At 39.2% G+C, this 15,197-nt stretch overlaps 1 protein-coding gene across 1 annotated transcript in view; it reads right to left on the reverse strand.

Moving 5' to 3' along the window:
• GPC5 (glypican 5) overlaps nucleotides 1–15,197 on the reverse strand; it is a 1,436,730-nt gene that overhangs the window by 891,802 nt on the left and 529,731 nt on the right. The gene's annotated exons all lie outside the window — the stretch shown is intronic.

Genomic DNA, 15,197 nt, shown 5'->3' on the forward strand with positions numbered 1-15,197 from the left:
ACTCAGATATCACCTCACGCCAGTCAGAGTGGCCAAAATGAACAAATCAGGAGACTATAGATGCTGGAGAGGATGTGGAGAAACGGGAACCCTCTTGCACTGTTGGTGGGAATGCAAATTGGTGCAGCCGCTCTGGAAAGCAGTGTGGAGGTTCCTCAGAAAATTAAAAATAGACCTACCCTATGACCCAGCAATAGCACTGCTAGGAATTTATCCAAGGGACACAGGAGTACTGATGCATAGGGGCACTTGTACCCCAATGTTCATAGCAGCACTCTCAACAATAGCCAAATTATGGAAAGAGCCTAAATGTCCATCAACTGATGAATGGATAAAGAAATTGTGGTTTATATACACAATGGAGTACTACGTGGCAATGAGAAAAAATGAAATATGGCCTTTTGTAGCAACGTGGATGGAACTGGAGAGTGTGATGCTAAGTGAAATAAGCCATACAGAGAAAGACAGATACCATATGGTTTCACTCTTATGTGGATCCTGAGAAACTTAAGAAAAACCCATGGGGGAGGGGAACAAAAAAAAAAAAAAAAAAAAGAGGTTAGAGTGGGAGAGAGCCAAAGCATAAGAGACTGTTGAGAACTGAGAACAAACTAAGGGTCGATGGGGGGTGGGAGGGAGGAGAGGGTGGGTGATGGGTACTGAGGAGGGCACCTTTTGGGATGAGCACTGGGTGTTGTATGGAAACCAATTTGACAATAAATTTCATATATAAATAAAAAAAAAATAAAAAGAAAAAAAAAAAAAAATAAAAAAAAAAAAAAAAAAAAAAAAAAAAAAAAAACAAAAGAGGATATCCAAATAACTAATATGCACACCTGTTATCAGGGAAATGCTAATTAAAACCATAGCTCGATATGACCACATGCCTCAAGAAGAGCTGAAACTCACAGGCAGCCCTTCCATAGAAACAATGACATAATCACAGACTTGATCTTCATGTTAGGGGTTGCGGGGGGGGGGGGGGGGGGGGGGGGGTTGCCCACATGTGTGTGCCCTTAGTAATACAGCCTCAATTGGTCCTTAGGATTTGTGTGCTCTAAAGCCAAAGTATCACCTGCAGTTCAACCCCATGTCATTGGCGCTCAGCAAGTTAACATCATGATAGCGGATGGCTAGAGAATTGTATCCGATTCACTGATCTTCACAACACGTTCTTTTATTATTGAACCGTGATTGAATTACACTTCATGGAAACTGATACAACAGTTTAGTCACAAACTCAATCTTTAAGTTGTCCATATAGATGTCCATATAGAATAACAAAATTTAACTATATATCTGAAGTGAACAAGCCAATCAAACAAGTGCAACCATCTCTCTCCTATAGCTTCTGCAACAATGTTTAACTCATTACACCATGGTCTTGCTACCAAAAGGGACGTAAAATTGACCCAAGAGAAATTATTTTGACAAACATGTTGCTCAGCTGGAGGACAACCTTTATAAACATGAATTTGGACAGTTACTTTCACTTAGATGCTGCTTTGGCCACCCTCACACAGCCACAGAGACTGACTATGATGACAAAGTGACAATCTTCTGAAGCCTTGTAGAACTCACAGATCCAGATAGCACAGTGCCTGGCTCATTCAGAAAGGGGGGATGACAACTTTTGCTTGACTGGGTGTGGATATATGCAACTCAATTCTGACACTATCTACTCAGACAAAGCATCAGATTCCAAGGATAAGGGTTCAGTCCTACAAAACTTCCCCATTCACCCCACTTCAGATACCAGTCACAAGCCCAGGCTGTTATTTGTGCTTCTGACCTAAACAGCTACAAACTACAGGTTCCAATGGCCCCTTCCAACTCAGGGTGCCCACATCAGGTCCAGCTTGTTTTCTTACTTTTGAAAGACTGGCTATAAACCAAAGGTTCCCAAGACCCCTTCCTCAGGTTTGATTAATTTACTAGAGTGGCTCACAGAACTTAGTAAACCCCTAGATTATGTTTCTTATAAGGAAATAACTCAGGAACAGCCAAACAGTGAGATGCATAGGGCAAGTCATAGGGAAAGGGCTCAGAGTTTCCATGGCCTCTCCAGTGCACCATTCACCCCAATCGCCACATGCTCCTCAACCTGGGGGAGGTCCTCTGGGGGTTTTATGAAGGTTTCATTACATAGTCATGATTGATGAAGTCACTGACCATTGATGATTGGTTCAACTGCCAGGCCTCTCCTCGTTCCAGAGGTACTCAAAGTTCCAACCCTCTAATCACATGGTTGGTTCACCTGTGGCAGGTTGGCAACCTGCTCCTCACCTTAGGTGGAGTTAAAAAGTCACCTAATTAACATAGCAAGAGACACCTTTGTTGCTCTCATCACTTAGGAAAACCCAAGGGTGTTAGCAGCTCTGTGCCAGCAACTGGACAAAATCCAAATACACATCTCTTAGTCTAAATCACACTAGCCCCATGTAATATCCATAATATCCTGAGACAGAAGGTAGTACGATGAACTTCCCCCAAGGTTGGATAAGCCTCCCCCTGTTTGAGCTACAAACGGTCTCTTCAAATTCTTCACAGAATAGAATTCAAATTCCATTCTACATTTTAGAAAATGCTACAATCTGACAACAAATTAAGCCTTTGGAAAGAATCATAGTTAATGAGCTTCTAAAGAATAGGAGATGAAGCTGGAGAGACAATTCTGGATGTCCTGGAGTTTTCTTTCCTTCCTTTTTCAGGAAGTTAGCAAGTTGCAGGCTCTGCTTATCTGAGTTAGCTAGCTGGAAAAACAGGCTGATACCAGCTTCAGGGCTTCAGCCTCTCCTTTCTGAGATGTTTCATTGACTAGGGAGCTCTTTTATAACATAGTTACTAGATGTTGCCTGCCACCCTTTTTCTCTCTGTGGTGCTCTAAGTCAACTGTACCAAGCTTACCTTTTTTTTATGTTTCAAGTTTTTATTTAAATTCTAGTTAGTTAACGTATAGTGCAATATTGGTTTCAGGAGTAGAATCAGTGATTCATCACTTATATACAACACCCAGTACTCACACCAACAAGTGCCCTCCTTAATGCCCATCACCTCTTTCCCAACCTCCACCCACCTCCTCTCCAGCAACCCTCATTTTGTTCTCTATAGTTAAGAGTCTCTCATGGTTTGCCTCCCCGTCTTTTTTTTATTATTATTATTTCCTTCCCTTATGTTCATCTGTATTATTTCTTAAATTCCACATATGAAGGAAATTGTATGATATTTGTCTTTCTCAGACTGACTTATTTTGCTTCGCATAATACTCTCCAGTTCCAATCATGTTGTTGCAAATGTCAAGGTTTCATTCTTTGTGAGTGGTGAGTAATATTCGTGTGTGTGTGTGTGTGTGTGTGTGTGTGTGTGTGTGTGTGCATGTGTGTGCGTGTGTATTTCACATCTTCTTTACTCATTTATTGGTCGATGGACGTTTGGGCTCTTTCTATAATTTGGCTATTTCAGTTGTACCAATCTAAGCATGGTAGTCTGTGGGAAGACAGCCCAGAGGATGATGTGCTCTATGCTTGAAATTTTCCCTCACTAATGTTTATTTTATATTCATATCATATTGTGCTAGTGGTGGATATTCTTGTACTTAAAGGAAATATTAACCAGAAGTTCACCTCTTCTTTAAGTTGCTGAAAGAATGAAAAAGCGGGAATTCTGCATGCCTAAATTATTTGAACAATTACCAAAACTACCTATGACCTCCTGAGTACTAAACCTCACAAAATACTTTCCAGTTGTATCTTGATTAGCATCTCTATAGACTCTAAGATCATCTATCAATTTTCCCATTCAAAAAACTCACTTTTATGTTTGCTTCAAACTTTCTTTTGACATTTTGACATTTTTCCATCTTTCTACTTACCTATTTTAAGTCTCCTCGCCTGGATTTTCTCCTTCTGTTCACTCTTTGTACGCTGGCACAATGCAGCTAACTGTGCATCATCTCATTATAAATACCTCGATGCTGCTCCTTGCTTTTTTTCACTCAACAATATAGCCTTTTGATGATTACATTTCAATGTATCTGTATCTGCAATATTAGTTTCACCCCTAAATAGCATGGATATTTCATTATTTAAATAGCCATAAGTATAGCATTCAAAGCACTTTTTAAATAATGTTTTGCTATTTCAAAGAGCCCTAAATCTCCTGAGCACTCTTGAATATATGGGGCAGATCATTCCCTGGAAGTAGAATCAACTGGTTTAAAGGGATAAGGATTTTCCATCTTTGTGGATATTGCCACACTGTCTTGCAAAGAAATGAGGTCAGGAGTCCCTTACACCAGTCTCCTAGGTTATCTCTCTGCCTCCAGTACTGGTTCCTCTAATCCAATATTCACAATGCTGCAGGGTGACTATTTAACGTGTACATCTGACCATGCCATCTTTCAGTTTCTCATGGATTTTAGATTAAGTATCTACTACTCACCAAAGCAAGAAAGGGCCTACGTGGAAGGACTCCTACCTCCTTTCCAATCTCACTTCCTGCTAGCTTGCTTTTGCACTTGCTTCTTTTTCTGCCTGATATGTCCTGTTCCAGTCTCTCAGCACTCCCTCTTCACCAACTTTTACCTTTTCCAATCCTTCAATATTCATGTGTGCATTTTCAGCATCTGAACAATTCTCAGAACATTAAAAAAAACAGTCTATAATATTTTTGAATGAATGAATGAATGAGTCAGGATTACATCCCACCCACAAATTATTATAGCATCTTGGTGTGCACATCTCTTTCAATGCACTGATAACATTTCATTTTAATCAGCCTGTCTTCTATACTAGTTTTATGGTGATGAGGACTGTACCTAGCACGAAATCAAGTGTCAGGTGAATAAATAAACGATGGAATGAGGTCCATTTCTTCTTCATTTACAGAAGAAAAATTCTGAGGCCCATGGATGTAATGTGTCTTTCCCAGTGACATATACCTAACCTAAGTGGCAGAATCAGGCCTAGATGTCATATATACTAATTTTTATTTTAGAACTCTTTCTAGTAAGTATGCTGCAACTTTAAATAATTGCATTTTGCTTTCTGTTTCACAGTGTTTTATTTCAAATAGAATTTGGACTAAACTTTGGAGGGTGTTTTCTCCCCCCTCCAGTTATAGCTCTGCTCTTTAATAAATAGCAAAGCCAGTGCCTGCACTAAGTTCATTTAGCTTCAGTTACCTTGGCTATAATATCTCTGCTTCACCTGCCTGACTGCTTTATCGTGAAGGTTAAAAGAAACTGCAGGGGTGTGTCCTGAATGTGGGAAGCATTATACAAGTAATTTGTGGTGAACATTGCCTTACATAATCATATTCGCTAATTCCTTCATGCAAGAATGTTTGTGATCACACAAGCAAGCATCTGGGCTCTGCTGATTCCAGAGATAAAAACCACTGCTACTATAATCATATTACATGTGTGCCTACAGGAATTTCCATAAAGAACCTGTGACAAAGAAACAGGGGTTTGGGCTAATATATATTTTCATCAAGTTCAAATCAAAGAGCTGCACAATTCTGATCATGTCTACATTTCTCAATGGTTGAGATATGTAAGTTCATCATAAAGTTTGGGGAGGTTTGTCACAATTTATCCAATACCAGTAAACAGTATACCCATAGTGTTCACAGAAGAGAGTCTTCATCAAAAATTGCTAAATTATCAACTATTTGACAGGTGGGAAAACATGCTTTAAAATAAACCTGAAATAGAAGTTGAATGTGGAATCTAAAAACAAAAACAAAAACAAAACAAACTCTTAGAAACAGAGAACAGATGGGTGGTTGCCAATAACAGGAGTTGGGGAGGGGGCTGGGAGGGGAAGTAGCTGAAGAAGGTCAGAAGGTATAAACTTCTAGTTACAAGATGGAGATGTCCTGGGGATATAATGCATAGCATGGTGACTATAGTTAACAATGCTGTATTGCAGATTTGAAAGTTGCTAAGAGGGTAGATTTTAAAAGTTCTTACCTCAAAAGTTTGATGGATGTGTTAACTAATATTGTGGCAGTCATTTCACATTATTAACCCATATAAAATCATTACATTGTACAGTTTAAACTTACACATGTTATATATCAATTATATCTCAAAAAGCTGGAAAAATACTCTATGAGAGTTGAAAGACAAGTACTGTAACGTAATGTATCAAGGTTTGATTCCGGTCCCTATTTTAATCAAATCAAACTCCTTTCCAAGACCCACAAGGCTTGGTTGCACAGTCGCTAGCTCACTAGACTCCATCTTTGCTTTGAGGAGATCTCATGTCTCCCTAAAAGTCAAATGGTCACAAATCAAATGTCAACTAGCAATGTATTTCCTTATTACCTTAGCTTAAGTAGCCTTGTCCCAGTGACTTTCTCTGTTATACATATTTGCCTCTAGTATTTCTAGCACAAGGTCCACTATAGCTAGTGTTGATCTGATACATGTACTTGTTCATATGTGGCTGTGCTATCCCTACCTCATCCCACCCCTACCCAGATACTGCCCAAGGAAAATGGAACCTATACCCTCGGTGCCTGAGAGGCAGTCAGTAAATATTTGTACTATGAGTGAATTAGTGAGTAATCAAATGAAAGTTCAGAGCACAGTTACCATATGGTAATGGGATTGGAAAAAATTGTCAGAACATGCTGATGTGCTGTTATTGAAGATGGGTTTTTTTTAACTCATATATTTTGTACCTCAAAACAGAGATTAAGAAAAAGAGGTATCTACCCAAAAAGAGCATTTCTAAATTGCTCAATTATAATAGACTATTTTTATCCTTTTTTTCCAAGTTGAAGAAATATTTAGTACCGTGTACAATGTTTATTACTAAACACACATGCATGTATATTTATGTGTGCATGAAGTGATGAGTTACAAAGACAGTGTAAGATGTGGGATGTTCCACATAAATATCATATATGCTTTTATTCTGTTCAGAATCATGGAATATCTATTTATACACACACACACACACACACAAATATATATTTAAGGAAATAATGTCAGCACTGCAGGCCAGCTAATAGGTTAAAAACTAACAAAAAGTTAAAAACTTAAAGTAGGAAAAGGAGAAGAATAAGAGAAAGAAGAACATAAAAGGAAACAGGAAGATAAAGAGAAGGGGGAAAGGACAAATGTGGATCAGGAAGAGAGAAACAGGAGAGGGTGAAGAGCAGAAGGAAAAGGAAAATCAGGAAAAGAAGTGCTAGTGGTATAGTAGTGGTGAGACCGTGGAGCTGGCTCAACAAGGTGGTAACACATACTCCAAGGCTTCCGTTAGTACAAACATAAAGTACTGCTAAAAGAACATTTGCAAGGTTATTTTAATAAACGAACCTATATTCATATTGTTTCAAAAACATTATATTTGAGAGAGGGAAGATGGCGGCGTAGGAGGACGCTGGGCTCACCGCGCGTCCTGCTGATCACTTAGATTCCACCTACACCTGCCTAAATAACCCAGAAAACCGCCAGAGGATTAGCAGAACGGAGTCGCCGGAGCCAAGCGCAGACGAGAGGCCCACGGAAGAGGGTAGGAAGGGCGGCAAGGCGGTGCACCCTCCACGGACTGGCGGGAGGGAGCCGGGGCGGAGGGGCAGCTCGCCGGCCAAGCAGAGCCCCCGAGTCTGGCTTGCAAAAAGCGGAGGGGCCTGACGGACTGTGTTCCGACAGCAAGCGCGACTTAGCGGCTGGGAGGTCATAAGTTAACAGCTCTGCTCAGAAAGCGGGAAGGCTGGAGGACAAAGGGAAGGAGAGCTACTGAGCCCCCGGACGACAGAGCTCAGTTTGGTGGGGAACAAAGGCGCTCACCAGCGCCATCTCCCCTGCCCATCCCCCAGCCAAAATCCCAAAGAGAACCAGTTCCTGCCAGGGAACTTGCTCGCTCCGCGCAAACACCCAACTCTGCGCTTCTGCGGAGCCAAACCTCCGCAGCGGATCTGACTCCCTCCTGCTGCCACGGGGCCCCTCCTGAACTGGATCACCTAAGGAGAAGCAAGCTAAGCCTGCCCCTCCTGCCCCTGTGCACCTTGCCTACCCACCCCAGCCAAGACGCCAGATCCCCAGCATCACAAGCCTGGCAGTGAGCAAGTAGCCCAGACAGGCCACCCCACCCCATGGTGAATCCCGCCCCTAGGAGAGGGGAAGAGAAGGCACACACCAGTCTGACTGTGGACACAGCGGTGGGCTGGGGGCAGACATCAGGTCTGACTGCGGCTCCGCCCACCAACTCCAGTTATACACCACAGCACAGGGGAAGTGCCCTGCAGGTCCTCACCACGCCAGGGACTATCCAAAATGACCAAGCGGAAGAATTCCCCTCAGAAGAATCTCCAAGAAATAACAACAGCTAATGAGCTGATCAAAAAGGATTTAAATAATATAACAGAAAGTGAATTTAGAATAATAGTCATAAAATTAATCGCTGGGCTTGAAAACAGTATAGCTGACAGCAGAGAATCTCTTGCTACAGAGATCAAGGGACTAAGGAACAGTCACGAGGAGCTGAAAAACGCTTTAAACGAAATGCATAACAAAATGGAAACCACCACGGCTCAGATTGAAGAGGCAGAGGGGAGAATAGGTGAACTAGAAGATAAAGTTATGGAAAAAGAGGAAGCTGAGAAAAAGAGAGATAAAAAAATCCAGGAGTATGAGGGGAAAATTAGAGAACTAAGTGATACACTAAAAAGAAATAATATACGCATCATTGGTATCCCAGAGGAGGAAGAGAGAGGGAAAGGTGCTGAAGGGGTACTTGAAGAAATAATAGCTGAGAACTTCCCTGAAGTGGGGAAGGAAAAAGGCATTGAAATCCAAGAGGCACAGAGAACTCCCTTCAGATGTAACTTGAATCGATCTTCTGCACGACATATCATAGTGAAACTGGCAAAATACAAGGATAAAGAGAAAATTCTGAAAGCAGCAAGGGGTAAACGTGCCCTCACATATAAAGGGAGACCTATAAGACTCGTGACTGATCTCTCTTTTGAAACTTGGCAGGCCAGAAAGAATTGGCACGAGATTTTCAGTGTGCTAGACAGAAAAAATATGCAGCCGAGAATCCTTTATCCAGCAACTCTGTCATTTAGAATCGAAGGAGAGATAAAGGTCTTCCCAAACAAACAAAAACTGAAGGAATTTGTCACCACTAAACCAGCCCTACAAGAGATCCTAAGGGGGACCCTGTGAGACAAAGTACCAGAGACATCACTACAAGCATAAAACATACAGACATCACAATGACTCTAAACCCATATCTTTCTATAATAACACTGAATGTAAATGGACTAAATGCGCCAACCAAAAGACATAGGGTATCAGAATGGATAAAAAAACAAGACCCATCTATTTGCTGTCTACAAGAGACTCATTTTAGACCTGAGGACACCTTTAGATTGAGAGTGAGGGGATGGAGAACTATTTATCATGCTACTGGAAGCCAAAAGAAAGCTGGAGTAGCCATACTTATATCAGACAAACTAGACTTTAAATTAAAGGCTGTAACAAGAGATGAAGAAGGACATTATATAATAGTGACAGGGTCTATCCATCAGGAAGAGCTAACAATTATAAATGTCTATGCGCCGAATACCGGAGCGCCCAAATATATAAAACAATTACTCATAAACATAAGCAACCTTATTGATAAGAATGTGGTAATTGCAGGGGACTTTAACACCCCACTTACAGAAATGGATAGATCATCTAGACACACGGTCAATAAAGAAACAAGGGCCCTGAATGAGACATTGGATCAGATGGACTTGACAGATATATTTAGAACTCTGCATCCCAAAGCAACAGAATATACTTTCTTCTCGAGTGCACATGGAACATTCTCCAAGATAGATCATATACTGGGTCACAAAACAGCCCTTCATAAGTTTACAAGAATTGAAATCATACCATGCATACTTTCAGACCACAATGCTATGAAGCTTGAAATCAACCACAGGAAAAAGTCTGGAAAACCTCCAAAAGCATGGAGGTTAAAGAACACCCTACTAACGAATGAGTGGGTCAACCAGGCAATTAGAGAAGAAATTAAAAAATATATGGAAACAAACGAAAATGAAAATACAACAATCCAAACGCTTTGGGACGCAGCGAAGGCAGTCCTGAGAGGAAAATACATTGCAATCCAGGCCTATCTCAAGAAACAAGAAAAATCCCAAATACAAAATCTAACAGCACACCTAAAGGAAATAGAAGCAGAACAGCAAAGGCAGCCTAAACCCAGCAGAAGAAGAGAAATAATAAAGATCAGAGCAGAAATAAACAATATAGAATCTAAAAAAACGGTAGAGCAGATCAACGAAACCAAGAGTTGGTTTTTTGAAAAAATCAACAAAATTGACAAACCTCTAGCCAGGCTTCTCAAAAAGAAAAGGGAGATGACCCAAATAGATAAAATCATGAATGAAAATGGAATTATTACAACCAATCCCTCAGAGATACAAACAATTATCAGGGAATACTATGAAAAATTATATGCCAACAAATTGGACAACCTGGAAGAAATGGACAAATTCCTGAACACCCACACTCTTCCAAAACTCAATCAGGAGGAAATAGAAAGCTTGAACAGACCCATCACCAGCGAAGAAATTGAATCGGTTATCAAAAATCTCCCAACAAATAAGAGTCCAGGACCAGATGGCTTCCCAGGGGAGTTCTACCAGACGTTTAAAGCAGAGATAATACCTATCCTTCTCAAGCTATTCCAAGAAATAGAAAGGGAAGGAAAACTTCCAGACTCATTCTATGAAGCCAGTATTACTTTGATTCCTAAACCAGACAGAGACCCAGTCAAAAAAGAGAACTACAGGCCAATATCCCTGATGAATATGGATGCAAAAATTCTCAAGAAGATACTAGCAAATCGAATTCAACGGCATATAAAAAGAATTATTCACCATGATCAAGTGGGATTCATTCCTGGGATGCAGGGCTGGTTCAACATTCGCAAATCAATCAACGTGATACATCACATTAACAAAAAAAAAGAGAAGAACCATATGATCCTGTCAATCGATGCAGAAAAGGCCTTTGACAAAATCCAGCACCCTTTCTTAATAAAAACCCTTGAGAGAGTCGGGATAGAAGGAACATACTTAAAGATCATAAAAGCCATTTATGAAAAGCCCACAGCTAACATCATCCTCAACGGGGAAAAACTGAGAGCTTTTTCCCTGAGATCAGGAATACAACAGGGATGCCCACTCTCACCGCTGTTGTTTAACATAGTGCTGGAAGTTCTAGCATCAGCAATCAGACAACAAAAGGAAATCAAAGGCATCCAAATTGGCAAAGATGAAGTCAAGCTTTCGCTTTTTGCAGATGACATGATATTATACATGGAAAATCCGACAGACTCCACCAAAAGTCTGCTAGAACTGATACATGAATTCAGCAAAGTTGCAGGATACAAAATCAATGTACAGAAATCAGTTGCATTCTTATACACTAACAATGAAGCAACAGAAAGACAAGTAAAGAAACTGATCCCATTCACAATTGCACCAAGAAGCATAAAATACCTAGGAATCAATCTAACCAAAGATGTAAAGGATCTGTATGCTGAAAACTATAGAAAGCTTATGAAGGTAATTGAAGATTTAAAGAAATGGAAAGACATTCCCTGCTCATGGATTGGAAGAATAAATATTGTCAAAATGTCAATACTACCCAAAGCTATCTACACATTCAATGCAATCCCAATCAAAATTGCACCAGCATTCTTCTCGAAACTAGAACAAGCAATCCTAAAATTCATATGGAACCACAAAAGGCCCCGAATAGCCAAAGGAATTTTGAAGAAGAAGACCAAAGCAGGAGGCATCACAATCCCAGACTTTAGCCTCTACTACAAAGCTGTCATCATCAAGACAGCATGGTATTGGCACAAAAACAGACACATAGACCAATGGAATAGAATAGAAACCCCAGAACTAGACCCACAAACGTATGGCCAACTCATCTTTGACAAAGCAGGAAAGAACATCCAATGGAAAAAAGACAGTCTCTTTAACAAATGGTGCTGGGAGAACTGGACAGCAGCATGCAGAAGGTTGAAACTAGACCACTTTCTCACACCATTCACAAAAATAAACTCAAAATGGATAAAGGACCTGAATGTGAGACAGGAAACCATCAAAACCTTAGAGGAGAAAGCAGGAAAAGACCTCTCTGACCTCAGCCGTAGCAATCTCTTACTCGACACATCCCCAAAGGCAAGGGAATTAAAAGCAAAAGTGAATTCCTGGGACCTTATGAAGATAAAAAGCTTCTGCACAGCAAAGGAAACAACCAACAAAACTAAAAGGCAACCAACGGAATGGGAAAAGATATTTGCAAATGACATATCGGTCAAAGGGCTAGTATCCAAAATCTATAAAGAGCTCACCAAACTCCACACCCGAAAAGCAAATAACCCAGTGAAGAAATGGGCAGAAAACATGAATAGACACTTCTCTAAAGAAGACATCCGGATGGCCAACAGGCACATGAAAAGATGTTCAGCGTCGCTCCTTATCAGGGAAATACAAATCAAAACCACACTCAGGTATCACCTCACGCCAGTCAGAGTGGCCAAAATGAACAAATCAGGAGACTATAGATGCTGGAGAGGATGTGGAGAAACGGGAACCCTCTTGCACTGTTGGTGGGAATGCAAATTGGTGCAGCCGCTCTGGAAAACAGTGTGGAGGTTCCTCAGAAAATTAAAAATAGACCTACCCTATGACCCAGCAATAGCACTGCTAGGAATTTACCCAAGGGATACAGCAGTACTGATGCATAGGGGCACTTGTACCCCAATGTTTATAGCAGCACTCTCAACAATAGCCAAATTATGGAAAGAGCCTAAATGTCCATCAACTGATGAATGCATAAAGAAATTGTGGTTTATATACACAATGGAATGCTACGTGGCAATGAGAAAAAATGAAATATGGCCTTTTGTAGCAACGTGGATGGAACTGGAGAGTGTGATGCTAAGTGAAATAAGCCATACAGAGAAAGACAGATACCATATGGTTTCACTCTTATGTGGATCCTGAGAAACTTAACAGGAACCCATGGGGGAGGGGAAGGAAAAAAAAAAAAAAAAGAGGTTAGAGTGGGAGAGAGCCAAAGCATAAGAGACTGTTGAGAACTGAGAACAAACTAAGGGTTGATGGGGGTGGGAGGGAGGAGAGGGTGGGTGATGGGTATTGAGGAGGGCACCTTTTGGGATGAGCACTGGGTGTTGTATGGAAACCAATTTGACAATAAATTTCATATATAAAAATAATAATAATAATAATAAATGTTAAAAAAAACATTATATTTGTCTTAAAATTTAAATCTGTTGGTAAAAAAATAATACTCAGATAATACAATAAATATTTGGAGGGAAATCTTAGATGTTGTATCTCATATTATATACCACAATTATATCTATAAAACCTGAAGGATTATGTGTGTGTGTGTATATATATAAGTATATATACATACATGCATATATATTTACATATAAATATACATAAGTATATATATACATATATATTTACATATAAATATATATAAGTATATATATACATACATGTATGGGTATACACATATATATGAAAACTTTAAAACTGGAAAAAAAATAAGTGACTGTAATTCCGATTTTGGAAAGATTTTCTAAGTGTATGAGCAATCCAGATGAACTAAAAGAGGGGCGCCTGGGTGGCTCATTCAGTTAAGTGTCTGACTTCAGCTCAGGTCATGATCTCGAGGTCCAGGAGTTCCAGTCCCTCATCAGGCTCTGTGCTGACAGCTCAGAGCCTGGAGCCTAGTTTGGATTCTGCATCTCCCTCTCTCTCTGCCCCTCCCCTGCTCGCAGGCTGTCTCTCTTTCTCAAAAATAAATAAATATTAAAATAATTTTTAAAAAATATGAACTAAAAGATCATGTTATATAATTAATTAAAGGACAAATTCATAAAGGTAAAATACATCGTTAAAATAAAAGGCAAAAAGGTTAAAGACATATATTCTACAAAGGTAACAACAAAAATGTTAACATCATTAATATAGGGTATTCATTCAGATTAATTAGAATAAAAATATAAAGGCTTCGAAGAATACAGTCCAAAGCACTGGTAAGAGAAAATTTAGAAAAGGAATAATTATAACTAGTGAACATTTGGCCAAAATATTGAATTTCAACAGGAATTAGAGAAATACAAATGAAAACAATAAAAAATTAAAATAATGTTGGCAAGTATGCAAACAGACACTCAGTATGGACTTGCAAATTTATCAACTTTTGAAACCCTGTGCTAATAGATTTAGGAAACCTAAAAAGGTATGTCATTTATTCTAGAAATTTCCTTTGGAACGTTTCATATGCAAATGTTTACAAAACTGAAAACAATACAGATAATGCACTGTTAATGGTGAAAATATAGAATTCTCACACAAAAGAGTATTATACTTTTAGAAATCTCTCATGATTTTTTTGGAAATAGCAAGTGAGCTTACAGAGTATAATTTTAACTTAAATTTTAAAAATATAAACAAACAAGGGAGGAAAGACTGAAAAAATAAATGTGAAACCATTTTTTTAAATAATGGGTTATTTTAGTATTTTCCTTGATAATTCTAACCACTGCAACTTTTTTCCTAAATGAGCATATTTCACTTTTATAATATGAAAAATACAAATGTTTTTAAAAGGTAAAAATAACCAAGATAAACATGAAAAGTAAATGTGTTAATTTAACATACCAGAAATAGTGTTCCTTTCCAAAGATGTAATTTCAAGCTTTTATAACATGCTACAAAGCTATTCATTTTGTTGCAGTATTTTGTTCTTATCTACACTCTCATAGTAAACAGTGAGTTTCTACAGAAATGCATTGTTTCTTTGTTTTTTATTATTATTTTTTTAAATATTGGTATCAGTTTTTAAATGCATTAAGCGTTTTGTGACTCCCATAATAGTTTGGGTAATGACAAATGAGTACACTGTGTAAACTAAATTTGTGGCTGCTAGAGTTCCTGGGATATTAGGTTGTTGATCATTTTTGATTCATCAATATTGTGAAAAGTAATAAAATGAAACTTTATTTAAAATGGTGTTGAGAGGCTGGTAAGGGGAGTGCTCACCCCATACCACTGGTCCATTGCATACTCAACAAGAATTGAGGGACTTTGCATAACTACTTTGG

This window comes from Puma concolor, chromosome A1 (genome assembly GCF_028749965.1).
Source record: "Puma concolor isolate L17-30 chromosome A1, mPumCon1.1.hap2, whole genome shotgun sequence".
NCBI lineage: Eukaryota > Metazoa > Chordata > Mammalia > Carnivora > Felidae > Puma > Puma concolor.